The sequence below is a fragment of the Prionailurus bengalensis genome, chromosome B3 (assembly GCF_016509475.1).
Source record: "Prionailurus bengalensis isolate Pbe53 chromosome B3, Fcat_Pben_1.1_paternal_pri, whole genome shotgun sequence".
NCBI lineage: Eukaryota > Metazoa > Chordata > Mammalia > Carnivora > Felidae > Prionailurus > Prionailurus bengalensis.
In genome coordinates, this window is record NC_057355.1 from 80,767,515 (window position 1) to 80,794,653 (window position 27,139).

The 27,139-nt window shown below is 37.1% G+C and overlaps 1 protein-coding gene across 5 annotated transcripts in view; it reads left to right on the plus strand.

Annotated features, from left to right (window-relative positions):
• Window positions 1-3,598: 3,598 nt before the first annotated feature.
• Window positions 3,599-27,139, plus strand: part of G2E3 (G2/M-phase specific E3 ubiquitin protein ligase) — a 67,761-nt gene continuing 44,220 nt past the window's right edge. For 2 of the 5 annotated variants that reach the window (XR_006293052.1, XM_043554312.1), the window contains exon 1: window positions 20,191-20,519. The gene's annotated coding sequence lies outside the window, so the exon portion shown is untranslated. Of the gene's footprint in view, window positions 3,725-3,853; window positions 3,979-20,190; window positions 20,520-27,139 lie in introns of those variants that run through there. The other 3 variants (XM_043554311.1, XM_043554313.1, XM_043554314.1) reach the window with 3 other exon arrangements.

Below are 27,139 nucleotides of genomic sequence, written 5' to 3' on the forward strand. Positions count from 1 at the left end.
TGAGCTGAAGTCAGATGCCCAACCGACTGAGCCACCCAGGCACCCCATAAAAATGTTTACTTTTGAGAGAGAGACAGAACGCAAGCAGAGGAGGGGCAGAAAGAAAAGGAAACACAGAATCAAAAGCAAGATGCAGGCTCAGAGCCTGATGTAGGTTTGAACCCACAAATCATGAGATCATGATCTGAGACAAAGTCGGCCACTTAACTGACTGAGCCACCCAGGCACCCCTAATGAGGCTTTTTAATGCGGACTCATCAATGCCATCTCCACCTCCACTGCTAAGGGATGTTCTTCTTTTGGTATAGGGAAGAGGGAAACATCTTCACAAAGGGAAATTTGTGCCCTGCTTTTGTTAGATGACAGAAAGCAGAGAATTCTTCCCATGTCTGCTTCTCAGTTACCTTCAGTTCAGAATAATCTTTATGCCAAAGTGGCACATTTTGGCATGGCACATTCATCTTTTATTTTATGGCTTCTAAGTTTCTTTCTTTCTTTAGGATATCTCTTTAACCTAAAGTAACAGTTTCTTCTAACTTTTCTCCCAACACGTTTTTGTTATATTTTTTATATTTCAATCTATAATTCTTGTAGAATTTTTCTACCGAGGTTGAGATCTAACTTTGTATCTTCCAGATAGCCAGTTACTACCATTTCTTGTTAATTTGTGAGTGAAGATATTCCTTGCCCACTAAACTGAAATGCCACCTTTATATTCATATTCTATGTATAGTTGAATTTTTCTGGATTCTCTATGTATTTATCTTTTTTATACTAATAATTTTTTTCCCTACTACTCCTTGATCAAAGTAACTTTGTGTTAGGTTTTACTACCTGGTAAGACACATTGACTACTCTCGGCCTCTGCTACTCTTCTTTTTCTAAACTATTCTTAAACATTCATCTTCCATTTGCAAATATTGAAATCACTTATGGTCTCCAACTTTTTACATATCCTATACTTAAAATGATTTCTAGGCATTTTATTGTTCTTGTCAGTCACGTTGCTTGTGATAAGAATCTTTCAAAGGAAGTTCTAGGAGCTCTTCTGCCACACTTTGTATTGGCTCTTGTGTGTGAGCTGATGACTATTGGTCCCAGATGTGTTTTTGTCCTGTTTTCTGTGGCATATGGAGTGAATACGAGGAGGAAAGCAGGGAAGAGAGAAGGTTATATTAGCTGTGGTTCAAAATTTCTAAGGATTCCGTTCTTAGCTATTTCAGATTACTGAGCGGTTACCAGAAACTAAATAAGACTCTCTTGTGTGTGTGTGGTTTTTTTTCTCCAGTTTTTGCAGCTTTTAGTAAGTGGAATACTCATATCAATGTATTTTACTTAATTTAAGAATTTTATTAGCTATCTGAATGCCCAGTTTGATGGCCAGATTTATTTGTATAAATATATCCTGCAGTGAATATATTCTTTAAAATGTTTTTAAGTCTGAGGTTACTCAGACTCCTCGATTTAGTCAGTGAGTATTTATTGTAGATCTTCTGCGATAATGAAATGCTGTAGCATGCTTGAATACTGATTTTATTCAAATTCACCTATAGTTATTCTGAAGTGGGGAGGGGAAGGAGTAACGGTTTAAAAAGTGCAAACAAGCCTGATATTCCACTTAATAGACACCAGCCCTAGAAAATTTATACAATTAAGCCTAAAAAAACGTCAGTGACTTTAAGGGACCCTCCACTGCAGATGAGAAATTAATATCATTGGTCTGACTGATGACAGGGCTGCTGGTGATATTTTGTCAACATCTTGACAAGAAATTAAAGAATTTATTGAGAGTCCAAGAAGAACTGAGTAAGGAAAACTCAGATGACAAACATTTAAATAAAACATTAAAACAAAGCAAAACTTGCCTATATAGTTGTATTAAGAAATAGTATTTTTTATTGTATTTTATAATTGTCTTGGGAGCTTCCCCTCCCCCATTTGAGTATTTAACTTTTGCTTGTGGATAACTTGAGGATGTAATTCATGTGAGGAATTAAACTTAATGGTGGGAAGGTGCCAAGACATATGAAAGAAATAGGAAAATATATGACATAGTTTCTGCTTTCAAAGAACTTGAAGGAGCAATATATTTATTCAGTGGGGCCACTTTAGAAATGTGGTGGCATTGGGGCGCCTGGGTGGCGCAGTCGGTTAAGCGTCCGACTTCAGCCAGGTCACGATCTCGCGGTCCGTGAGTTCGAGCCCCGCGTCGGGCTCTGGGCTGATGGCTCAGAGCCTGGAGCCTGTTTCCGATTCTGTGTCTCCCTCTCTCTCTGCCCCTCCCCCGTTCATGCTCTGTCTCTCTCTGTCCCAAAAATAAATAAACGTTGAAAAAAAATTAAAAAAAAAAAAGAAATGTGGTGGCATTAAATAATACAACAAATTATAAATGACAAAATGTGTGGTCAAACCATTACCATATAATTTGTTGAATAAATCTATGAATGAATGGACACAGACTATTCAAACATTTTACTTTTATACATTTATTAACTTGATTCTATATCTAGAATATATTAAATTTCTAATATATTCAATTTCTAACAATCTTCACTTAAAATTCAAATTACAAGAGTAAAACATGCTATTCGTTTAAAAATTCAACTGGTTATAAAGCAAAAGGTAAAAAGTCTCTTCACATCCTCATTCATCATCTGACTCACAGAGATAACTTTTTTGTTTACTATCCATCCAGAAACTTTGTTTGCCAGGCACGTTCACATACTTTAAAAGAAGGATACTATGTACATAGTCCTTTTACAGCTGATTTTTTTTTCATTATTTCATTTGAGTATCTACCGATCTACTTCATTATTTTTAGTGCCTGCACAATATCAGATCCTAAAGTATCATAGCTTATTTAATCATTCCCTTACTGATAGGCATTTAGGTTATTTCCTATTTCCCACTATTAAAAACAGTACACCAGTTAATAGGTTTACACTCCCTTCTGTCAGATTATCTGTAAAATAAATTTGTAGAAGTCTAATCTTTCAAATTGTAGTTTTGACAGAGGCTGAGGGTGTTCTGTCATGGATGGATTGGTTTGAAATGATCTGTTTACGTAAATCAATAATATCAGGTGTGAGGATGATCTGGTGGCAACGCCAAAATCAGAGTTTAGTTCCCTTTTTTTTTGAGGAGGATTGGGGCTAAGGTATGTTCGGTCTTTCTTTTCCTTATAGCTCCTGCATATATCCCTTCAGAAGCGGTCCTTGGTAAACACTATTGTCCCAAGAATTTCACAGGACAACTGCGTAATAATCATGTAAAATAGTCTCGTTATAGGCGAAGAAAAAAGATGTGTCGCCTTCTAGCATGTATCCTCAAGTATTTTATTTGGAACCAGCAACTAGTCGGATCACTAATTTTTAATTTGTGGCTCGAGTAAGTGTGATTGGTGCACTTGGCTTTTTGTCTTCCTTAAACAGGGGAGGGAAAGAGGTTAAATGTCCTACTGTGCCGGGATTGAGGAGGGACAGGGAAAGCAGGTTTGTTTAGGGTTTGTTTTTTCCTCTGGGCTGCAGCTGTTGCTTACGGGAGGGCGATAAACGTCAGGGCTCCATTAGTGCTTTTATTCTCTCCAGTCCTTGAAGGACGCGTCTCTGTCCATTTTAGAAACAAGAGCATCGCCTCAAGAATCACCGGGCAGGAACACCAACGCTGCGTCCGCACTTTTCTGTGAACATATGTAAGGAGTCAGACAAAAGACTCTGAAGCGAAGGTAGCACACCAGACCCAACATGCCACCAGAAAAGAGCCGGGGTCTCCTCGTCCCTCCCCGCAACGTCCCTCGTTGCCGCGGGCCCCGCCCCTTGTGGGGGTGGAGCTTAACCCTATTTCCGGATTGCAGGCGGAAGTGGACGAATTTGAATCCTGTGGGCCGTTGGATGGGGCTGCTCGAGGTCAGCTTTGCGGCTGTGCGAAAGAAGGGAAAACTGATACGACCGCTCTGGAACTTCTGCCCAGCGTGCCTTGGTGAGTGAATGGGGAAAGGGAAGAAACTGAGTATTCCAGGGAGAGAATTCGGACCGTCGGATGGGACAGGGGTCGAGAGGCGGGACAGTGTAGCGGAAATCGGAGGGCCTTGGGGAGCGTCGGGTGGTAGGGCCGGGCGTGGAGACTTTGGGAAGTCGAGGTGCTGGGAAGCGTCTCGCGGGCCAGCGCTCACAAGCCAACTCTAAGTATTGAGGATTCGCCCCCCCCCCCCCCCCGTCCCTGAGATTAAGCCTTGTTCAATCTCTGACTTTATGGTAAATATAGTTTAGTATTTACGCCAATTTGGACTCGAATGCTGAAGCTGTAACAGTAGTTAAATCTGATTGCGAAAGCGTTACCACAGGTAAAAGAATCTTCCTTTATTAAAGATGGAAGGTTAGGGCAGGTTTAGAATGAGATGCTCTACGTGGCTCTGCGTTTCTCCTAAGAGGGATATTCGGAGTAGTCTTTATGACTTTGGACTGCAGGGAAGTGACAGCCTTTGAAATGCCCGGTGGGGATTTAAACTGAAATCTGAGTATCCTTTGTATTTAAAACCCGGATATTTTTCTTTCACGAGTGACATTTTTCGTGAACCGCAAAAATTCGAGACTCTTGCTGATTTAAACTGACGAAGGTAACAGTGATAATTTACAAAGGTCTTAGTTTGCTAACAATAGGGTTAAGGTTTAGTTAGCTCCCCAGAACTACCTTTTCACCTCCTTCATTCATTGGCCAACTGGGTTATTGTGGAGTCATAATGGAAACGCTCTACTAATGTTTCCAGCATTGGGCTTTCTTTGTTTGGTTTTGTTTTTGCTGTTTTATTATTATTTGCTGCTGTATTATTATTAGTGATGAACTACCTCAGATATCAAACTATTTAACCCCACAGCAAAGCCATGCCTTCTGGAATAGTTTGAATGTGTACCCTACGTCTAAAATATAAATGAGTTTAAATGTAGAGAAATTTTATGTTATTGAAGACTGTCACACTAATTTTGTGTTGCTTTATAGGAACTGATATTTTGTGTTTCTTTTAAACATAAAAGTGATATTTTGTGTTTCTTTTATGGGGTCATGCCATAAAAATGTATAAATATCTTTTTTAAAGTATTCTTTCATCTATTACTGGCTAATCCTACTTTCCCATCCTACTAGTGAACTTTTGTTTCACTGTTAACCAGGTAAAATAGATTCAAATGTTGAGTAGTTACGATTGTTGAAATTTAAACATTTGGGTGAGACTTCAGCAAAGACTTGAGCTTTACTTTTAAGAATTGCAGACAGCTCTTCTCATTTTATAGGAGCTAGGGGCAAATAGTAATTTGAAAAAAAATTAGTCTCTACATTTTATTTATTTTTTAAAGTTTTTTTTTTTAAAAAATATTTATTTATTTATTTTTGAGAGAGAGAGAGAGAGAGAGAGAGAGAGAGAGAGAACAAAGAGGGGAGAGACAGAGAGGGGGAGACACAGAATCAGAAGTAGCTCCAGGCTCAGAGCTGTCAGCACAGAGCGCGACGCAAGGCTCAAACCCTGAATTGTGAGATCTTGACTTGAGCTGGAGTCAGAGGCTTAACTGACTGAGCCACCCAGGCGCCCCATCTCTACATTTTAATCTGTTACTTGTCCTTACCTGGACTTTTTTTTTTTTTTTTTTTTTACTGAGTTTTTGCTCTCTCTGCCTAAACCATTGTGAATTTCAAATTTTATTGTGTACACATTACCTTGAAGGGCTAACATTCTGATTCCTACACTTCAAATCTCATAGATTGGTGATCCAGTAAGTCTGGAGGATGGTGTTGAGGAATCTGTAAATTTAATTGGAAGGTTAGGGGCGCCTGGGTGGCGCAGTCGGTTGGGCGTCCGACTTCAGCCAGGTCACGATCTCGCGGTCCGTGAGTTCGAGCCCCGCGTCGGGCTCTGGGCTGATGGCTCAGAGCCTGGAGCCTGTTTCCGATTCTGTGTCTCCCTCTCTCTCTGCCCCTCCCCTGTTCATGCTCTGTCTCTCTCTGTCCCAAAATAAATAAATAAACGTTGAAAAAAAAAAATTTAAAAAAAAAAAAGAACATTTGACAAGGGTTTTAAGAGCACTGACTTGATCTCTTCTAGCGAGGCATTATACTGGTTAAGGGCATGGAACTGGAGTCAGATTGCCTCAGTTTGAATTCCATCTGTACCATTTTGTAGTTGTATGACCCAAACAAGCTGTATTACCTCTCTGTGCTTCAAATCCCTGAACTGTATAATGGGGATAATAACAATACCTTCCTTGTAGGATTATTGTGAGAGTCAAATGACTCAACACATACAAACATCTTAGAATAGTGTGTGGCACATAGTAAATGATATATGTATCTCCTCTTGAATTACTAAGCATGTACAGACCACATTACACACATTATCTCAATCTTCACAGATAACACTGCAGTATGTACTATTTTCAGAGTCGAGAGTGCTAACCATTACACGATGGAACCCCACAGTATGTACTATTTTCAGATAAAACTAGAGGCTGAGAGGAGTTCAGTTCTCACACAACTACCAAAATATTTGACCAGGTTCAGAATCTAGATTTGATTAGATTATGCCTCTTTAAAAATATTATCATTATTATTACTTTAAATTTTTTAATGTTTTATTTATTTTTGAGAGAGAGAGAGAGAGACAGAGTGTGAGCAGGGGAGGGGCAGAGGAAGAGAGGCTGACATAGAATCTGAAGCAGACTCCAGTTTCTGAGCTGTCAGCACAGATCCCGGTGTAGTGTTCAAACCCAAGGACCATGAGATCATGAGATCCTGACCTGAGCCGAAGTTGGACACTTAACCGACTGAGCCATCCGGGTGCTCCATTATTATTATTATTATTATTATTATTATTATTATTTTAAATAATGCTTCCTGCCTTTCTCTGCAGTCTATCCTTCCAAATATTGCTTCTTAAAAATCTCTGATAATGCTTTGTCTACCAAATATAATTCTCAGCTAGCTTGCTTGCTTGCTTGCTTTGTTTCTTTCTTCCTTTCTTTCTTTCTTTCTTCTTTCTTTCTTTCTTTCTTTCTTTCTTTCTTTCTTTCTTTCTTTCCAAAGCCCTTGTCAATCTGGTTCCAATCTCTGTTTAAAGCATCAACTTCGTAATATTCTACCACTCTTTTCCAACCTGTGATGTTCTAGTTATACTACTACCATTGCCCAGATCTGTTGTTTATTGTTTTTATGTGTACTTAACATGAACTTTTTTATGTTCCTCTAAGATTTTACCCAATGGGTTTCAAATAATTTGGTGGACTTCCCCAGGCAGAGTGCTTCTTCCTCAGTGCAATTTAGTTGTAAACATAGCACTAGACTGAGAGATCTTATCCTCTTTGTCTTTATATCTGCAGTTTCTTGGTTCGGAACAGTGAGTGTCCTTGTACTCTGAAACTGTGTTATGTTCAATGAGTGCTTATTATTTTAACAATTTAATACATTGTGTCACGTCATTGCTGAAGAAGTTTTTAAATGTTTTCTGAGGTGATAGTATGTAATTCTGGGTAGTTTAGTAGAGATTTTAGTGATACCATATGGTTTGTATATTTCACAAGTATGGAAAAGTAAGTATAGAAATTGTAGGCTCAGAAGACATTTCAAGTGGGAAAAAATTAAAAGCAGTATTTGCTAACATTCATGGAACTCCACATGCTTTGTATATATTTTCTCACTTAATCCTTCTAGTCATTTTATTATTTTCCCCCAGGCACCAAAAGATTTAGTTACTTAAAAAAAAAACTTTTTGCATTTAACTTCCTCCTGGTGGAATTTTTTTATTAGTATAAGAATAATATATGTTAAGTGTAATTAGATAATTATAATAGAGATGTAGTACCACTTGTACATACATGAATATTCATTTCTACATTAATTCAATTCTAAATTAAGAAAATATTGGGGAGTTAAAAAACAGCAAAATTTGCCTTTCCTTTTGAGTGTGAATAGCTGTTATTTGACCTCTTTGCCCATTACCTTTTCTTTTAAAAGCTGCCCCATAATATAAGGACGTTATTCTAAAGACCATTGGGTAGGGTTTGGTGTAAGAAGCTTATGATCCTAATATAGACTCCCATTCCACAACACCTTCTCCAGCCAAAGTAGTACCAGGTATTTGAATCAGAGCTGAATATCCGATGCAGGCTAGACCATTCATATTTCTTCTTGAATTTTGGAGTTGGGATGGCAAAAACTATTAGAGCCAAGCCAAAAAGGTCTTTATATTGCTGAGATCACAGTGGAATCGTGACTATGAAAAATGTTGCATATGGAACCAATGAACAGTGGGGGAGAGGAACCTGTCTTCCAGAGACTAGTTGTAAAAGTCAGTTTAAACGTATAACTTTATTCCTTTTCCTTTTTTTGTTAAGACTGTATATTTTTAGAGCAGCTTTAGGTTCATAGTAAAACTGAGGGAAAGATAATATTGATTTCCTGTGTATCCCTTCTCTCCCACCCCATGCATAGCCTTTCCCATTATCTACATATCCCACTACAATGGTACATTTGTGAAAATTGTTGAACCTACACTGACACATGATAAACACTCAAAATTCATAGTTGAAGTTACAGTTCATTCTTGATTTTGTGCATTGTTTGGATTTGGGCAAATGTATAATGACAAGTATCCATCATTATGGTATCATATAGAGTATTTTCACTGTTCTAAAGATATGCTCCTCTGCGTTTTCCCAACCACTGATCTTTTTACTGTCTTCAGAGTTCTGCCTTTTCCAGAATATCATATAATTAGAATCATACAGTATGTAGCCTTTTCAGATTGGTTTCTTTCACTTTGTAATATGCATTTAAGTTTTCTCCATGTCTTTTCATGGCTTGATAGATCGTTCATTTCTTTTTATCACTGAATAATATTCCATTGTCTGGATGATCCATAATATACCTATCCATTCACTTACTGAAGGACATCTTAGTTGCTTCCAAGGTTTGGCAATGGTAAATAAAGATGCTGTAAACATACATATGAACATTTTGGTGTGGACACAAGTTTTGACCTCTTTTGGGTAAATATCAGGGAGCATCCTTTCATAACTGAGGTAAATCCTACTTAGTTGTGGTATATAATTTTTTAAATACGTTGTTAGATTTGGGGCCCCTGAGTGGCTCAGTCAATTGAGCAACCAATTCTTCATTTGGCTCAGGTCATGATCCCAGAGTTATGGGAGCCTAGCATCAGGCTCCGTTGCTGAGCATGGAACCTGCTTAAGATTCTCTCCTTCCCTCTGCCCCTCTCCCCGGGTTGCACTCTCTCCATCTTTCTCTAAAATAAATACATAAACAAACAAACAGATTTGATTTGCTAATATTTGGTTGAAGATTTTGGTATCTGTGAGAGATACTGGTCTGTAGTTCTCTGGTCACGTCCTTGGTGTTGGTATGATGAGGGTAATGATCACAGTAAGCTAGGAAGCATTCCTTCTGCTTTAATCTTCTGAAGGAAGTTGTAGAGAATTGGTATAGTTTCTTCCTTAAATGTATGGTAGGATTCACCAGGAAACCCATCTGGGCTTGGTGCTTTCTGTTTTGGATGGTTATTAATTACTGAGTCTGCTTTTCTGATGTAGTCGAGTTTATTTCTCCTTGTGTGAATTTTGGCAAAATGTGTCTTTGAAGGAATTGGCCCTTTTCATCTAGATTATCAAATTTGTGGACATGAGTTCATGGTATTCCTTTGTTATATTTTTAATGTTCATAGAATCTGTAATGGTATCTCTTCTTTAATTTCTGATATTAGTAATTTGTGTCCTTTCTCTTTTTTTTCTCTTGTGTCCTTTTCTGATATTAGTAATTTGTGTCCTTTCTCTTGATTTTTCTCTATTGATTTCTTTTCAATTTTGATTTCTCCTCTAATTCTTACTACTTTTTTTCTTGTTTAATTTGGATTTAATTTACTGTTTTTATAGTTTCCTAGGGCAGAAACTTAGATGATTGATTTTAGATCTTTTCTTAAAAAAAAAAATTTTTTTTTTTAAGTTTATTTACTTTTGAGAGAGAGAGAGAGACAGAGCATGAGCAGGGGAGGGGCAGAGAGAGAGGGAGACAGAATTCCGAAGCAGGCTCCAGGCTCTGAGCTGTCAACACAAAGCCTGACTTGGGGCCTGAACTCAGAGACCGTGAGATCATGACCTGAGCTGAAGTCGGATGCCCAAACAACTGAGCCACCCAGGAGCTCCAGATCTTTTCTAATATATTCATTTAGTGCTACAAATTTCCCTCTAAGCCTGCTTTCACAGTACCTGTCAAATTTTGATGAATTATGTTTTCATTTTCATTTAGTTCATAATATTTTGTATTTTCTCATGAGATTTCTTCTTTGACCCTTAGGTAATTTAAAAATGTTGTGTAGGGGTGCCTGGGTGGTGCAGTCGGCTGAGCGTCCGACTTCAGCTCAGGTCATGATGTCACGGTCTGTGGGTTGCAGCCACGTCAGTCTCTTTGCTGACAGCTCAGAGCCTGGAGCCTGCTTTGGATTCTGTGTCTCCTTCTCTCTCTGCTCCTCCCCTGCTCGTGCTCTGTCTCTCTCTCTCTGTCAAAAATAAATAAAATTAGGGGCGCCTGGGTGGCTCAGTCAGTTAAGCGGCCGACTTCGGCTCAGGTCATGATCTCGCGGTCCGTGAGTTCGAGCCCCGCGTCGGGCTCTGTGCTGACAGCTCAGAGCCTGGAGCTTGTTTCGGATTCTGTGTCTCTCTCTCTCTCTGACCCTCCCCCATTCATGCTCTGTCTCTCTGTGTCTCAAAAATAAATAAACGTTAAAAAAAATTTTACAAAAATAAATAAATAAACATTAAAAAAAATTTAAAAATGTGTTGTGTAATCTCCACATATTTTGGGATTTCCCACTATCTTTTTGTTAGTGATTTCTAGTTTAATTCCATTGTGGCCTGAGAACAGACCTTGTATCATTTTTATTTTAAGTTTGTTAAGGACTATTTTATGCCCTAGTATATGTATATGGTCTTGGTGACTATTCTATGTAAGCTTGAGAACAATCTGCTTTCTGCGGTTCTTGGATAAAGTATTTCATTATATCTAGTTGTTTGATGATGATGTTGAGTTCAATTATCAAATCAAGTTCCTTACTGATTTTCTGCCTACTGGATCTGTCCATTTCTAATAGAGAGGTTTTCAAGTTTCACCTGTTTGTCTTTGCAAGTGTATTAGTTTTTGCCTCTCATAGTTTGCCTCACATAGTTTGACACTGTTAGGTGTGTACGTGGTAAGTATTGTTACGTCTTCTTAGAAAGTTGACCCCTTTATCATTATTTAATGCTGTATTTATCCCTTATAATTTCCTTACTTTAAAGTCCACTCTATGTAAAATTAATATAGCTACTCCTGCTTTCTTCTAATTAGTATTAGCATGGTATGTTTGTCTTCATCCATTTATGTTTAATTTATATTTAAAGTGGATTTTTTTTGTAGAAAACATTGTTGGGTCTTATTTTTCAATCCACCATGACAAATCTTTTTTTTTTTTTAATTTAAATTTTAGTATAGTAACATTCAGTCTTTTAAATTGGTACAATTAGACCATTGACATTCAACATGATTATTGATATAATGTCATCATGTCAACATGATTAACGTCTACCATATTTGTTACTGTTTTCTATTTGTGGCCCTTGTTCTTTTTTCCTGTTTTGTCTCCATTCTTTTTCTGCCTTTTGTGGTTTTAATTGAGCATTTTATATGATTTTTATTTTTTTCTCCTCACTTAGGATATCAGCTATATTTCCTTTTTAACTTTTTTTTTTAAAGGTTTTTGTGGGTTTTTTTTTTTTTTAATGTTCATTTATTTTGAGATAGAGTGAGAGCATGCATGCACTCTCACCAGTCAGGGAGGGAGAGAGAGAGAGGGAGAGAGAGAATCCCAAGCAGGCTCTGTCCTGTCAGCAGAATCCGACAACCAGCTGTGAGATCATGACCTGAGCCAAAATCGAGAGTCAGATGCTTAACTGAATGAGCCATCCAGGTGCCCCTCCTTTTTAACTTTTTTTAGTGGTTGCCCTAGAGGTTGCAGTATATATTTATAACTCATACAGTAATTGTATATGTTGTTGCTATTGTTATTTTGAACATATTGTTGTCTGTTAGATCATTAAGAATAAGAAAAACAAAAGTTTTTATTATTTAATGGTCTTCTTTATGTAGATCCGAATTTCTGGATATTTTCTTCTAAGAACTTGTTTTAACATTTCTTGTAAGGCAGATCTACTGACAAGAAATTCTCAGTTTGTGTTTGAGAAGATCTTTACTTGTTCACTTTTGAACAGGTTTGAAGGATAATTTTGCAGTATACAGAATTCTAGATTGGAATTTCTTTTTCCTTATCACTTTAAGTATTTCACTGCTGTCTCTTCTTGCCTACATGGTTTCTGAGGAGACATGAAATGCGATTCCTTCCTTTGTTCTTCTATAGGTGAGTTGTTCCCCGACCCTCTCCCCCCACTCCCCTTTTCAGGGTTTTTTCTTTAGCTTTGATTTTCTGTAGTTTGATATACCTAGGTATAGGTATTTTGGCATGTATTCTGCTTGGTGTTCCCTGAACTTAGCGGATCTGTGGTTTTATGTTTGACAGTGTGATTTGTCATTAAATTTTTAAAACATTTTTTTAAATTAAATAAGCTTTATGTTCATTGTGGGATTTGCACCCATGACACCAAGATCAAGAGTGTCATGCTCTGAACCAGCCAGACACCCCTGTCATTAAATCATTTTAAATAGTTCTTCTATTCCTTCCTCTCATTTGATATTCCCAGAATGTGTATGTTATACCTTCTGTATTTGTACCACAGTCCTTGGATTTTTTTTTTTTTTTCCCAGTGTTTATTCTCTTTGTTCAGTTTTCAAAGTTTCTGTTGAGGTATCTTCAAACTCAGAGATTCTTTCCTCAGCCAGGAGGAAAATCAATCAAAGGAATACTTTATTTCTGTTAAAATGTTTTTGATCCCTAGCATTTCTTTTGGTTCTTTGTTAGGATTTCCACCTCCCTTCTTACATTGCCATCTGTTCTTGTATACTGTGTACTTTATCTATTAGAACCCTTCACATATTAATCATAGTTGTTTCAAATTCCAAATCTGATAATTACAACATTCCTGCCATGTCTGGTTCAGATGCTTGCTCTGTCTTTTCAGATTGTGCCTTTGCCACAATGATTTGTAATTTTTTCTCGATACTCATACATGATGTACTAGGTAAAAGTAGTTGCTATAAATAGGCCATTAGTAATGTGGTGGTGAGGTGTGGGTGAAGGGGAAGTGTTCAGTAGTCCTATGATTAGGTCTTAGTTGTTTCACTAGCTTACGTCCCTGGTCTGTAAGCTTAGAAGTATTTCTCAGCTTCTCCCACATATTTCTCAGCTTCTCCCTTATATTGGACAGGATGGCTAGAGTAGGCTGGAGTCAGGTATTTCCCTTCCCCCGGGTCAGTTATGCTCTGATAATATCCTAGCAGGTTAGGCTCTGGTTAACTAGTTTCGCCTGAGGGCAGGCCTTAATTAAGAAGAACTGAATGCTTTGGCATATTTCAAAATGGTACCTCTTCCCCTCTTCCTGCCAGAATGACAAGATTTTTCTCTTATATTTACTGTGGGATCCTGGTCGATATCTTGGCTGAGTTCCTGTTGGTAAATCTCAACAATATTGTGAGAAGTCCCCATAATTGCCCCCCCCCCCCCAAAGTTTTTAACTCTGAAAATTGTGCACATTGAGCCTCTAGCCATTAGTTAGCTACAGTTCAGATTTTCTTACCCCAGCACTGATCCGGCAGTGGTTTAGCTGGTAAATCTCTGCTGAACTAAGCTGTGACTCCCTGTCCCCACATGTCTCCATTCTTGAGGGCATTGGTTTTGTCTGGTGTCCCTCCCTCTTACTGATCCAAAAAATGTTGATTTTTCAGTTTTTTTAGCTCTTGTTAGGATGGGGTGGGGACTTACAAGCTGCTTACATGCTGCTTTTCTTTTTAATTCAAGCAAATATATTTTTTAATGAAGGTATTAACTATATATCTTTCTGGTAATAGAATTTGTATAGAATAAAGTTCACCCATTCTATTTCTTTGTTTATCATTATTATTTAATTTACATCCAAGTTAGTATATAGTGCAATAATGATTTCAAGAGTAGATTCCAGTGATTCATCTCCAACACATAACACCCAGTGCTCATCTCAACAAGTGTCTTCCTTAATGCCCCTTGCCCATTTAGCCCATTTCCCCCCAACCCTTACAACAATCTGTTCATTCTCTGTATTTGAGAGTCTCTTATGTTTTGTCCCCCTCTCTGTTTTTATATTATTTTTGCTCCCCTTCCCTATGTTCATCTGTTTTGTATCTTAAATTCCACATGTGAGTGAAGTCATATGATACTTGTCTTTCTCTAATTTAACTTAGCATAATACCCTCTAGTCCCACCCACATTGTTGCGAATGGCAAGATTTCATTCTTTCTGATTGCCAAGCAATACTCCATTGTGTATATATATACTACATCTTCTTTATCCATTCATCTTTCAGTGGACATTTGGGTTCTTTCCATATTTTGGCTATTGTCAGTAGCGCTGCTATAAACATTGGGGTGTGTGTGCCCCTTGAAAACAGCACATCTGTATCCCTTGGATAAATACCTAGCGGTGCAGTTGCTGGATCATAGGGTAGTTCTATTTTTAACTTTTGAGGAACCTCCATGCTGTTTTCCAGAGTGGTTGCACCAGTTTGCATTCCCACCAGCAGTGCAAAAAGTTTCTTCTTTCTTCGCATTCTCGCCAACATCTGTTGTTGCCTGAGTTGTTGATTTTAGTCATTCTGACTGGTGTGAGGTGGTATGCAGTTTCGTTTTAATAAATGTACTTCATTATATGAATGTACCACAATTTATCTCATCTATTGTCTGTTGTGGACAATTAGGTTACAGGTTTTGACTATAAAACTAAGAAAGTTTTTTAGCCACTGTGGATATTTGTGTATAATGCAGCAAATGATAGGTTGCACATTTAGCTTTTAATTGAAGTAAAATTCAGTTTTATAAAATTAGCGGTTTTAACCATTCATTGACATTTAGTACATTCACAGTGTTGTACAACCATCACCATTACCTCCATCTAGTTTCAAAACATTTTTATCACCCCTAAGGGGAAACTGATAGCCATTAGGCAGTAATTCTGTATATTCTATTCCCCCAGTTCATGGAAACAACAAATTTGCTTTCTGTCTCTATGGATTTACCTATTCTGGATATTTCATATAAATGGGATTATATATTATGTGACCTTTTGTGTCTAGCCTCTTTCACTTAGCTTGGTTCTAAGGTTCATCCAGGTTGTAGCAAATATCAATGCTTCTTTCTTTCTTAGAGCTAAATAATATTCTATACTATGGATGGACCACATTTTGTATAACATCATTTTAATGGACAAATGAGTCATTTCTATTTTTTAGCTATTGTGAATAGTACTGTTATGAACATATTCAAGTACACGAACCAGTACAAGTTTTTGTTTGAAAATGTTATCAATTCTTTTGGATAAGTCCTTAGTGTAATTGCTGGGTGATATGGTAGTTCTACATGTGATTTGTCGAGCAACTGCCAAACTTCTTTCCACAGTAGCTGTTCCAGTTTGCATTCCCATTAGCCCCATATGAAGTTTCCAATTTCTCTGTATTCTTGTTTTTTTAATTGTAATCATTTGAGTGGACATTAAGTGGTATCTCGTTGTTTTAATTTGAATATTCTAATAACTAATGATGAGCTTCTGTTCATGTGCTTGTTGACCATTTAAATATTTTCTTTGGAGAAATGTCCGTTCAGACTGCTTGGCCTGTTTTTAAATTTTGTTGCTTTTGTTGTTGAGTTCTAAGAGTTTCTTATATATTCTGGATACTTGCTCTTTATCAGGTATATGATTTCCAAATATTTTCCCCCATTTTGAAGATTGTCTTTTTCTCTTAATTGTGTAGTCCAAATTAATTTTTGTTGTTTTGTTTCTTTTTCTTTTTTTTTATTGGCTTGTGGTTTTGGTGCCCTGTGTAAGAAACCATTGCCAAATCCAAGATCATGAATTATCCTTTAAGATTTTTATAGTTTTTGCTCTTTCGTATTAAGTCTTTTATCCACTTTGAATTTTGTTTTTTTGTTTTTAATTTTTTTTTAATGTTTATTTCTTTTTGAGAGAGAGACACACACAGAGAATGAGCAGAGAAGGGGCAGAGACAAAGGGAGACACAGAATCCGAAGCAGGCTCCAGGCTCTGAGCCATCAGCACAGAGCCCTACGCAGGGCTCAAACTCAGGAGCCGTGAGACCATGACCCTAGCTGAGGTTGGATGCTTAATTGACTGAGCCACCCAGGCACCCCTGAATTAATTTTTGTATATAGTGCAAGTTAGGGAGCCAACTTCATTGCTTTGCATGTGGCTACCAAGTTGTCCCAGAATTATTTGTTGAACAGATTGTTCTTTCCCTATTGAATAGTCATGGCACACTTGTTAAAAATTAATTGATCATAGATGTGTGACTTTATTTCTGGACTCTTCGATTTAATCTATATATTTATCCTTATGCCAGTATTACTCTGTTTCAATTACTAGAGCTTTGTGGTGAGTTTCCAAATTGGAAAGTATGAATCGTTCACCTTTTCTTTTTTGGTTTTGACTATTTAGGGTCCCTTGCAATTCATATGATTAGGATCAGGTTTTCCATTTCTACAAGCAAGAATATCGGATTTTAATAGGGGTTGCATCAAAACTGTAGACAGATTGCTTTGGAGAGCATTGCCATGTTAACAATATTAAATCTTACAAACATGAACACAGTGTCTTGTCCTCTATTTGGACTCTTTAATTTCTTTTAGCAATGCTTAGTGACTTCTAGTGCACAGAGCTTGCACTCATTGGTTACATTTATTTCTGAGTAGTTGGTTCTTTTTGATGCTATTATAAAGGGAATTCATTTCTTATTTCCTTTATGAATTGTTCTTTGCTATTGTATAGAAATACAACTGATTTTTACATGTTCATTTGCATCCTGCAGCATTGCAGAATTTATTAGATAACGTTTTTTTGTGAATTCATTGTGATATCTGCATGTAAGATTATGTCTTCTGCAAATAGAGCTACCTCTTGCTTTAATGTGGATGCCTTTTATTTCTTTTCTTACCAAATTATTCTGGTTGGAATGTCCAGTACAGTTTTGAATAGAAGTGGTGAGAGTGGCATCGTTCTGCTCCAGATCCTTTGTGAAAAGCTTTCAGTCTTTCACCATTGAATATGATATTGGCTGTAGGTTTTCCACAGATGCCTTTTCATGCTGAGGAAGTTTTCTATTCCTAGATTGATGAGAGTTTTTATCATGAAAAATGAATGAGTTTTGTTCAGTGCTTTTCCTACATCAGTCAAGATGATCATGTGACCTTTTTCTCTTATTTTGTTAATGTGGTGTATTACATTAATTTTCCCTATGTTGAACTACCCTTGCATTACTGGGATAAATCCCACTTTGTCGTGGTATATAATTCTCTTAACAAGGATTCAGTGTGCTAGCTTTTTGTTGAGTAGTAATGTGTTTAGCATTGGTATCAAGGTAATCCTGGCTTCATAGATTGAATTCGAGAGTGTTCCCTCTTTTTTTTTTTTTTTTTTTTTTTTTGGATGGTTTTGAGAAACTTTGCCAGATTTTCTTTAAATATTTGATAGAATTCACCAGTGAAGTTATAGGCTTGGACTTTGTTGGAAGAGTCTTAGTTACTGATTTCAATCTCTTGATATAGGTCTGTGAAATTTTCTATTTGTGCTTGAGTCTGATTTGTAAGATTATATAATTTGTTTAACCTAGTTAATTATCTAAATGGTTGGCATACAGTTCACATAATCCTTTTTATTTCTGTAAGATCTGTGGCATGTCTCCTTTTTGTTTCTGATTTTAGTAATTTGAGTCTTTCCCCCCACACCTTGGTAAGTCTGACTAAAGGTTCGTTATGAAGAAGCAACTTGTAATTTTATTCTGTTTTTCTATTTTTTATATTTAATCTTTTTGAATTACTTCCTTTTATCTTCCATTTCAGTTTGCTGTTCTTTTTTAGGCCCTTCAGGTATAAAGTTATGATACTATTTTGAGGTCTTTAAATTTTTAATGTCTGTATTTATAGTTGTAAATTTTCCACTGATTACTTTTTGCTATATGCTTTAGGTTTTAGCGTATTTTGTTTTCGTTTATATCTTTTCTAATTCCCTTGTGATTTCCTGTCTTTTGCTTGTTTAAGATGTGTTGCTTAATCTCCACATTTTTGTGTTTTTTTCAAGCTTTTCTTCTTTGATGTGTTTGTTGGCCTTATATTTCTTCTAAAGTATGTGTTCAACTCCCAAGCTTGTTTTATAAGGCCAACATTACCCTGACACCAAAGCCAGATCAGGACACTACACGAAAAGAACTACAGGTCAATATTCCTGATGAGTGTAGATGAAAAAATTCTCCGAAAGATACTATCAAACCAAAGTCAGTAGCACATTAAAAGGATCATAATACCACATGATTTAGTAATTCCACATCCGGATACTTATCCGAAGAAAATGAAAACACGTGATTCAAAAAGATATCTGCATCTCTGTTTATTGCATTATTTAAAAGATGTGAAAGCAACCTAACTTTCTCTCTACAAATCAATAGGTAGAGAAGATACTGTGTGTTTATATACACATTGGAATGCTTAACCATAAAAAATAATGAAATCTTGCTATTTGTGACAACATGGATGGATATAGAGGGTATCATGCTAAGTGAACTAAGTTAGACTGAGAAAGACAAATACCATATGATTTCACTTATGTGTAGAATTCCAAAAAACAAAACAAATAAATAAAACTAAAAAACCAGAAACAGACTCATAAATAAAAAGAACAAGCTGATGGTAGCTAAAGCAGAAGGGGTGTGGGAGGGAATGGGCAAAATAGGTGAAGAGGATTGAGATACAAACTTAGAACTGTCAAATAAATAAGTCAAGGGATGAGAAGTACAGCATAGGGAATATACTTAATATTGTAACAACTTTGTATGGTGAGAGATGCTAACTAGACTTATTGTGATGAGCATTTTGTAATGTGAATGTTGAATCACTATGCTGTAAATGTGAAACTAATGCAATACTGTATGTCAACTGTACATTAATTTAAAAAAATGATTATATATCACGATCAAGTGGAATACATTCCCAGATACAAAGATGGTTCTATCTATGAAAATCAATCAGTGTGACACATCAAATTAATAGAATGAGAAGTAAACATCAAATGGTCATACCAATAGATGTAGAAAAAGCATTTAAGAAAATTCAGCATCCTTTTACGATAAAAATTCCCAACAAATTGGGTATAGAAGGAACATACCTCAACATAAAAGCTCAAACATGACAAGCCCACAGCTAACACCATACTCTGTGGTGAAAAGTTGAGAGCTTTTCCTCTGGGATCAGGAATAAAACAAAGGTGCCCATTATCACCATTCCTATGTAACATAGCTGGAATTTCTAGCCCAAGCAGTTAGGCAAGGGAAAGAAATAAAAGACATCCAAATTGGAAAGGAAAAAGTAAAATTGCCTATTTGCAAGATGACACGATCTTCTATTTTGAAAATCCTAAAAATCTTACCAAAAAACTTTTAGAATAGCTATCCACCTGGAATTAAGAGGGAATTTGGCTTACTTTATTCTATTAATTACCTATTACTATACAATAAATCACCCCAAAACATGGTGACTTAGGACAGCAAACCTTATCTGACAGTTTCTGTGGGTCAGAAATTTGAGAGCAGCTTAGCTGTGTGGTTCTAACTTAGGGTTTCCTGTGACGTTGCTCTCAGATCGTTAGCTAGTCTTCAGTCATATGAAGACTTAATTGAGGCTGGAGAATTTGCTTCTTTTTTTTTTTTAATTTTTTTTTTTAAACCTTTATTTATTATTGAGAGACAGAGACAGACCATGAGCAGGAGAGGGGCAGAGAGAGAGGTAGTCACAGAATCCGAAGCAGGCTCCAGGCTCTGAGCCTTCAGCACAGAGCCTGACACGGGGCTCGAACTCATGAACCACAGGCGAGATCATGACCTGAGCCGAAGTCGGATGCTTAACCAACTGAGCCACCCAGGCGCCCCTGGAGAATTTGCTTCTAAAATGGCTCACTCAGCATGGCTGTGGATAAATGCCTTATTTCCTTGCCAAGTGGGCCTTTTGTAAGGAGCATCTTCAAGTCCTTATGACTTGGCAGCTAGCTTCCTCCAGCACAGGTGATCCGTGATAGAGAGTAAGGGGTGAGTCACAATGCCTTTTATGACCTAGTAGTCATAATATGACCTAATATGACCTAATAGTCATACATTGCCATTTCTTCCAGGCGTCTTGGTAGAAGCAAGTTACTAAGTATGGCCACAGTAAAGGAAAGGGAGGGAAATCAGGCTGTAACTTTTGAAGGGAGGAGTATCAAAATGTGAATATCCCTGACTGACCAAGTAGAGGTAAGCAGTGGAAGAGACTCAGAATACTTCTTGAGAGTGGTTTCTTGGAACTCTTCATTAAATTGTTGATGTCTCAAGGAAGGAGAGAATTGTTTGATATTATTTTGAAGACTAAGTTTGTTAAGACTTGGGCTGTTATTGAGACATATTTACATATCATTGTTTTCCTCTTCCCATTTAGGAAGTCTCAAAGTTCATGCACTGGAAGGAAAACAAATGATAAAATCAAAAATATGTGAATAGTCCTCCCCCCCCCTCCCCGAAGTTTTGTTTTGGAGACTGTTTGAAATAAAGTAGTCATCAGTCAGGAATCAGCAAAAATTTTAGTTTCAGGTACTGGGGATTAGAAAGAAGGCTAATGTCAACTGGTCAAAAGTATGAAATAAGTGCTGTCTTTAGAACATCCAATTCGGGGATAGCTTTTAATTTTGATATAATTTTAAACTTATAGAAAAGTTACAGGAATATATACAGAATTCCTGAAAAACAGCCTTTTTTCAGATTCAGCAGTTGTTTGTTTTGTGACATTTGCCTTGTTAATTTTTCTCCTAAAACCTAAAAATCAGCCTAAAACCTCCAGGCATAAAACTGTAGCGGGATACAGTTAGGTTTATTAACTCATTGTAGTGAGAGAGATTGAAGATCAGAGGAACCATTGACTTCTCACTGTAGGGTAAAACAGATTTATTAAAGGATTTTGAAGAAGAGTGGCATCTAGGTGACATTTAAATGAAGCAATGTTCTGATAGTGTTAAAGCAAAGCCACAGCCAAGCTATATGTAAAGGAGTCAGCATCAGATCTGGACTGCACAGTGGACTTATGGTGTTGTTTCCTTGAAAACTACAAAATTAAGAGAAAGGAGGAAAGTTGTGTTTGGTACCTTTGTTGGCAATTGAGATTTTTTTCTCTGTATCAGTTATTTACTTTGATCCTCTTTGCGAAAGTTTCCTTATGTCCTTTTCTAGTCATTTCCCTGTCTGAGAGACAAGCACTGTTCTGATATTTTTCATGGTGGATTAATTTTGTCAGTCTCAGAGCTTCATATGAATGGAATAATGTAGGTATGAATGGTATGTAGTTTCTTTCACTCAGCATAATATCTGTAAGGTTCATCTGTTTTGTTGCATCTTGCAACACTTCTTACCTTTTTATTGCCATGTAGTATTGCATTTCATCAACTGCAATTTGTTTATCCATTTTCTTAGTAATGGACAGGTGGGTTTCCAGCTTTGGAGCAGGAAGAAGGCTGCTATGAACATTCGTGCATAAGGTTTCTGTCTATATATGTTTTTATTTCTCTTGGATAGATAAATAGATGTGAAATTCCTGCATCAAAGGCTAGTGTCTGGGTATATGTTTAAGAAAGTGCAAAAACTTTTCAGAATGAAAAGTTCCTTTGTACATTTCCACCAACAATTTATGTGAATTTCTGAGTTGATTTATATCCTTTCCAGTGTTTGGTGTTGATAGTCTTTCTAATCTTAGCCATTATTATGGGTATGAAGTGGTCTGTCATAGTGGTTTTTTTTGTGTTTTTTTTTTTTAATTTTTTTTTTTCAACATTTATTTATTTTTTGGGACAGAGAGAGACAAAGCATGAACGGGGGAGGGGCAGAGAGAGAGAGGGAGACACAGAATCAGAAACAGGCTCCAGGCTCTGAGCCATCAGCCCAGAGCCCGACGCGGGGCTCGAACTCACAGACCGCGAGATCGTGACCTGGCTGAAGTCGGACGCTCAACCGACTGCGCCACCCAGGCGCCCCTGTCATAGTGGTTTTAAATTTTTTTTAAGATTTTGTTTTTAGGTAATATCTATACCCAATGTGTGGGGCTCTAACTTACAACCCTGAGATCAAGAGTTGCATGCTCTACAGACTGAGCCAGCCAGGCACCCTGTTTTTAATCTTTATTAACCTAATTACAAATGATGTTGAACATCTTTTCATGTTTATTGACCATTCATATATCTTCCTTCAGGAAGTGTCCATTTATGTCTTTTGCCCATTTTTTCAAATTGGATTATTTTCTTTATATTTGTTGAGTTGTAGTTCTTTATGTATTCTAGGTGTAACTCTTTGTCAGACACAACTTTTACAAATACTTCCTCCTCGTCTGTGGCATGCATATTTACTTTCTTAATTGTATCTTTTGATGAGTGAAAGCTTTTAATTTTGATGAAGCATAATTTGTTTCTTTTTTTAAACGTTTCTTTTTTTTTTTTTAATTTTTTTTTCAATGTTTTTATTTATTTTTGGGACAGAGAGAGACAGAGCATGAACGGGGGAGGGGCAGAGAGAGAGGGAGACACAGAATCGGAAACAGGCTCCAGGCTCTGAGCCATCAGCCCAGAGCCCGACGCGGGGCTCGAACTCACGGACCGCGAGATCGTGACCTGGCTGAAGTCGGACACTTAACCGACTGCGCCACCCAGGCGCCCCTAAACGTTTCTTTTTTTAAACGTTATTTATTTTAAGAGACAGGGAAAGAGAGCAGGGGAGGGCAGAGAGAGAGAGGGGGTGGAGAGAATCCCAAGCAGGCCTGATGTGGGGCTTGAACTTATGAACCATGAGATCATGACCTGAGCCAAGATCAAGAGTCAGATGCTTAACCAACTGAGCCACCAAGCACTCCATAATTACTACTTTTTTTGTTAAAATGTTTTGGTTGTATCTTGTAAAGTTAGTTCTATGATCTACTTGAAATTAATATTTCTGTGGTGCAAAGTATGGATCAACTTTCATTTGTTCATTTATTTTCCATATGGATATTTAGTTTTTCCAGCACCATTTTTTGAAAAGATTTTTCGCCATTGATTGCTTTGTTACCTTTGTTGAAAATTGAATGACTGGAAAAATATCTATTTCTGGGCTTTTTAGTTTTGTTCTATAGGTCTATATGGAATAGTGTGTGTGTATTAATTTTTTTTTTTATCTTCTTACTCATTTTTGAGACAGAAAGCACAAGCTGGGGAAGGTAAGAGAAAGAGGGAGACAGGAACCGAAGCAGGCTCCACGCTGACAGCAGAGAGCCTGATGCCAGGCTCAAACCCATGAGTTACGAAATCATGACCTGAGCTGAAGTTGGATGCCCAGCCGACTGAGCCACCCTGGCACCCATGGAATAGTATATATTACTACACTTTGAAAAACTACATAAAGTGATTATTAGATATTGGCATATGTAGGGAAAAGTCTTTACTATACATGTTTTGGTAGCATTGAAAATTTTTTTTAATGTTTATTTTTGAGAAAGAGAGAGAGTGTGAGCAGGGGAGGGGCAGAGAGAAAGGGAGAGACAGAATCTGAACCAGGCCCCAGGCTCTGAGCTGTCAGCACAGAGCCCAGCAATGGGGCTCAAACCCATGAACTGTGAGATCATGATCTGAGCTGAAGTCAGATGCTTAACTGACTAAGCCACCCTAGTGGTCTGGGTGGCTACCTAGCCACCCTGATAGCATTTTAAAAAATGTTTATTTATTTTGGGAGATTGAGGAGAGTGCGTACCACATGTGTGAGCAGGGGAGGGGCAAAGGAAGAGGGAGAGATAGAATCTTAACCAAGGTCCATGCCCAGCACAGAGCCCAACACAGATCATGACCTGAGCCAAAATCAGAGCTGGATGCTTAACAGACTGAGCTACCCAGGAATTCCAGGAGATCTTTCTTAAGATCACTTTATAGCCAATGACTGTTGGAGGCTTTTCAGCATGGTTCTGTACATACTTCTATGATACTTTTTTATGTCTTGTGATACTGATGTTCACTTTTAATTCTTATATTTATTTGTAAGTGTGAGAAAGTTCTTGTTTAGTGCAGAGTTCTGAGACTACTAATTAACCAAAAAGTTCAGATACCTTTTTTTTTTTTTTTAAAGGTAACATAGTTATCTTTAAGTGTGTTATAAAGATCTAGGTAGAACTTCCATCACACTGTCCATCAAGAGATGCTCTGGGTCTTTGTAGTAGGAAATGGAAAAGGAGGAGAAGATGTAGCCACTTAGAAAGCTTAGTCTAGAACCTTGCCCATCATATCAGTATCAAATATGTATCAGTTGCGTTCAAATATTTATTAGCACTGTGCTGAATGATGTGGGAATTTTACCCTCAGGGCATTTGCCAGTATAGCTGAAGAATTAAAAAAAAAATTGAAATAAACATAATACAGAGTAATATGTGATTAATATTTGCATTAAGGTCACTGAGAGAATTTAAAATATCTTTATTATAGGTGTCTGTATTGTGGACCTCAGTCATTATTCTGAATTACAATAAATCTAAAAGTAAAAAATAGATTCAGTTTACCCACAGAGGGTAGAGGGTAAGGAATTATAAACTGTAGAGAGTGACTCTCAAATGTAAACCTGTAGTGCTGGATACTGACTAAACATCATTTATAAATTAAAATTTTTATGTTTATTCTAACTGAACTGTTATGTGTTTGTGGACTTTTCTGCAATAGATTCTTATGTATGAGTGGATTTATGATAAGCAGAATTCATCATCAGAGGTTGAATTATAAAGAAGTCCTAATAAAAGAGGCATTTTATCTTCCTATTGTATTTCATTAGTTTTAAGATGAACCCCTACCCCTACCCCCATGCACCTTTTAACATGTTTTAAAATTAGGTTATGGTCCTCTTTCAGTTTTGGCCACTGGGGCAGTCTGCAGTCATTGCATGAACATGTATAAACATCAAAAGCATTGGGACACCTGGGTGGCTCAGTTAAGCGTCTGACTCTTGGTTTCTGCTCAGGTCATGATCTCACAGTTCATGGGATTGAGACCTGCATCGGGCTCTATGCTGCCAGCTCGGAGCCTTCTTGGGATTCTCTCTCCCCCTCTCTTTCTATCCCTACCCCATGTTCTAAACAATAAAAAGAAGTGTTGGGGCGCCTGGGTGGTTCAGTCAGTTAAGCGTCCGACTTTGGCTTAGGTCATGATCTCACGGCTCATGAGTTCAAGCCCCGTATCTCGCTAGGTGCTGACAGCTCAGAATCTGGAGCCTGCTTTGGATCCTGTGTCTCCCTCTCTTTCTGCCCCTCCCTTGCTCGTGCTCTGTCTTTCTCTTTGTCAAAAATAAATAAACATTAAAAAAATAATTAAAAAAAAAGTATTGTCATATGCGTATAGAGTATGATCGATCTGTGCCTCTAAAAAAGAAAAAGCCTGAAAAACACTAAAATACTCCTTTAGCATTGCATTAATGGTGTGGAGAGGAGATGGGAAAGGTAGGCTGGACCTACTTAATTGGCAAAGCTTGCTCAATGTGGGGCTCTTTTGTTTTATAGATTCTTTTAAGAAATACCAATATTGATAGCACAGATGGTTTTGTAAGGAAGAACCAGGAAATAATGAAGGCTTGAAGACAAAATAAGGCAAAAGATTTGGCCTATGACTTTTTATAAAAACACAAAAGTGACTTTTTATATAAGAAATCAGTTCTTACAATCAGTATGAAATCTAAGTTCTAAATTGTAAAAAAGCATTGATGGAATTTGATAGCCATCTTTGTGGGTATTTTTGTCCTTCCTTTGATATTTAATATTCTGTTATTTATTGTGTCCTTTTATTATTTTCATGTGAAGTGGCATAGTCACTCAGTTATGGGTTAGTGTATTCCCACTTACGAGCTCTGTGACCTTGGACAACTATTTAACCTCTGTGAGCATTGGTTTGAAAATGGTAAAATGAGATTACATTTACTGACTAGCATTTTAAGTTAATTCTTTTCTACTTAAATTCCAAGAGCTTACACATACATTATCTACTTGAATCTCATAACATTTTAAGTAGGCTATTTATATATTTTTGGTAAAGTGAAATTTTGATGTTAAGATAATGTCCTTCCTCAGGGGCGCCTGGGTGGCTCAGTCGGTTAAGCATCCAACTTCAACTCAGGTCATGATCTCAGTTTATGGGTTCATGCCCTGTGTCAGGCTCTGTGCTGACAGCTCGGAGCCTGGTGCCTGCTTCAGATTCTGTGTCTCCCTCTCTCTCTGTCTGCCCCTCCCCACTCATGCTCTGTCTCTCTCCATTTCTCAAAAAAAAAATGAATAAACGTTAAAAAAAAAAAAAAGATAATGTCCTTCCTCTATTTGATCTTTTGGAACTAGAGAAAAGTTAGAGAAGGTATATTTCAGTAATGAATATAAGTAACTTTGTTAACTAGTAAGGAGTGAGGAGACAGAGGCAGAACAGTGTCTTTCAGTATGTACGTGGTTGAATGTTGTACTAGAAGAAGTGATATGGCAGTCAGATGCTTAAAGCTCTGTATAGAATCCCTGCAAATGCAAGTCACAAATGTAGTCTGATAAAGGTTTGTAGGCTACTTAAATGTGAATGGCATTGCTATTGATGGTGTGACTTTTTTTTTCCCTACACAATGAACAAATTCTTGGTAAAGTTATAAACAAAAATAAAATACAAATTTTCTTGATTTAATAGGAGTTCTAGTTTGGAAATAATTCATTTTATTCTAAAATAGCAAAGAAAAAAAGACTGTATTTATGTGTCAAATAGGCTTCAGTTCTAGGTTAATGTAATTATAATAGTTTTGGGTTTTTTTTAGTTTTTTGCTTTTTGTTTTTTCTTTTTTGTTTTTTACCTGTTCAGAGCTCCAGC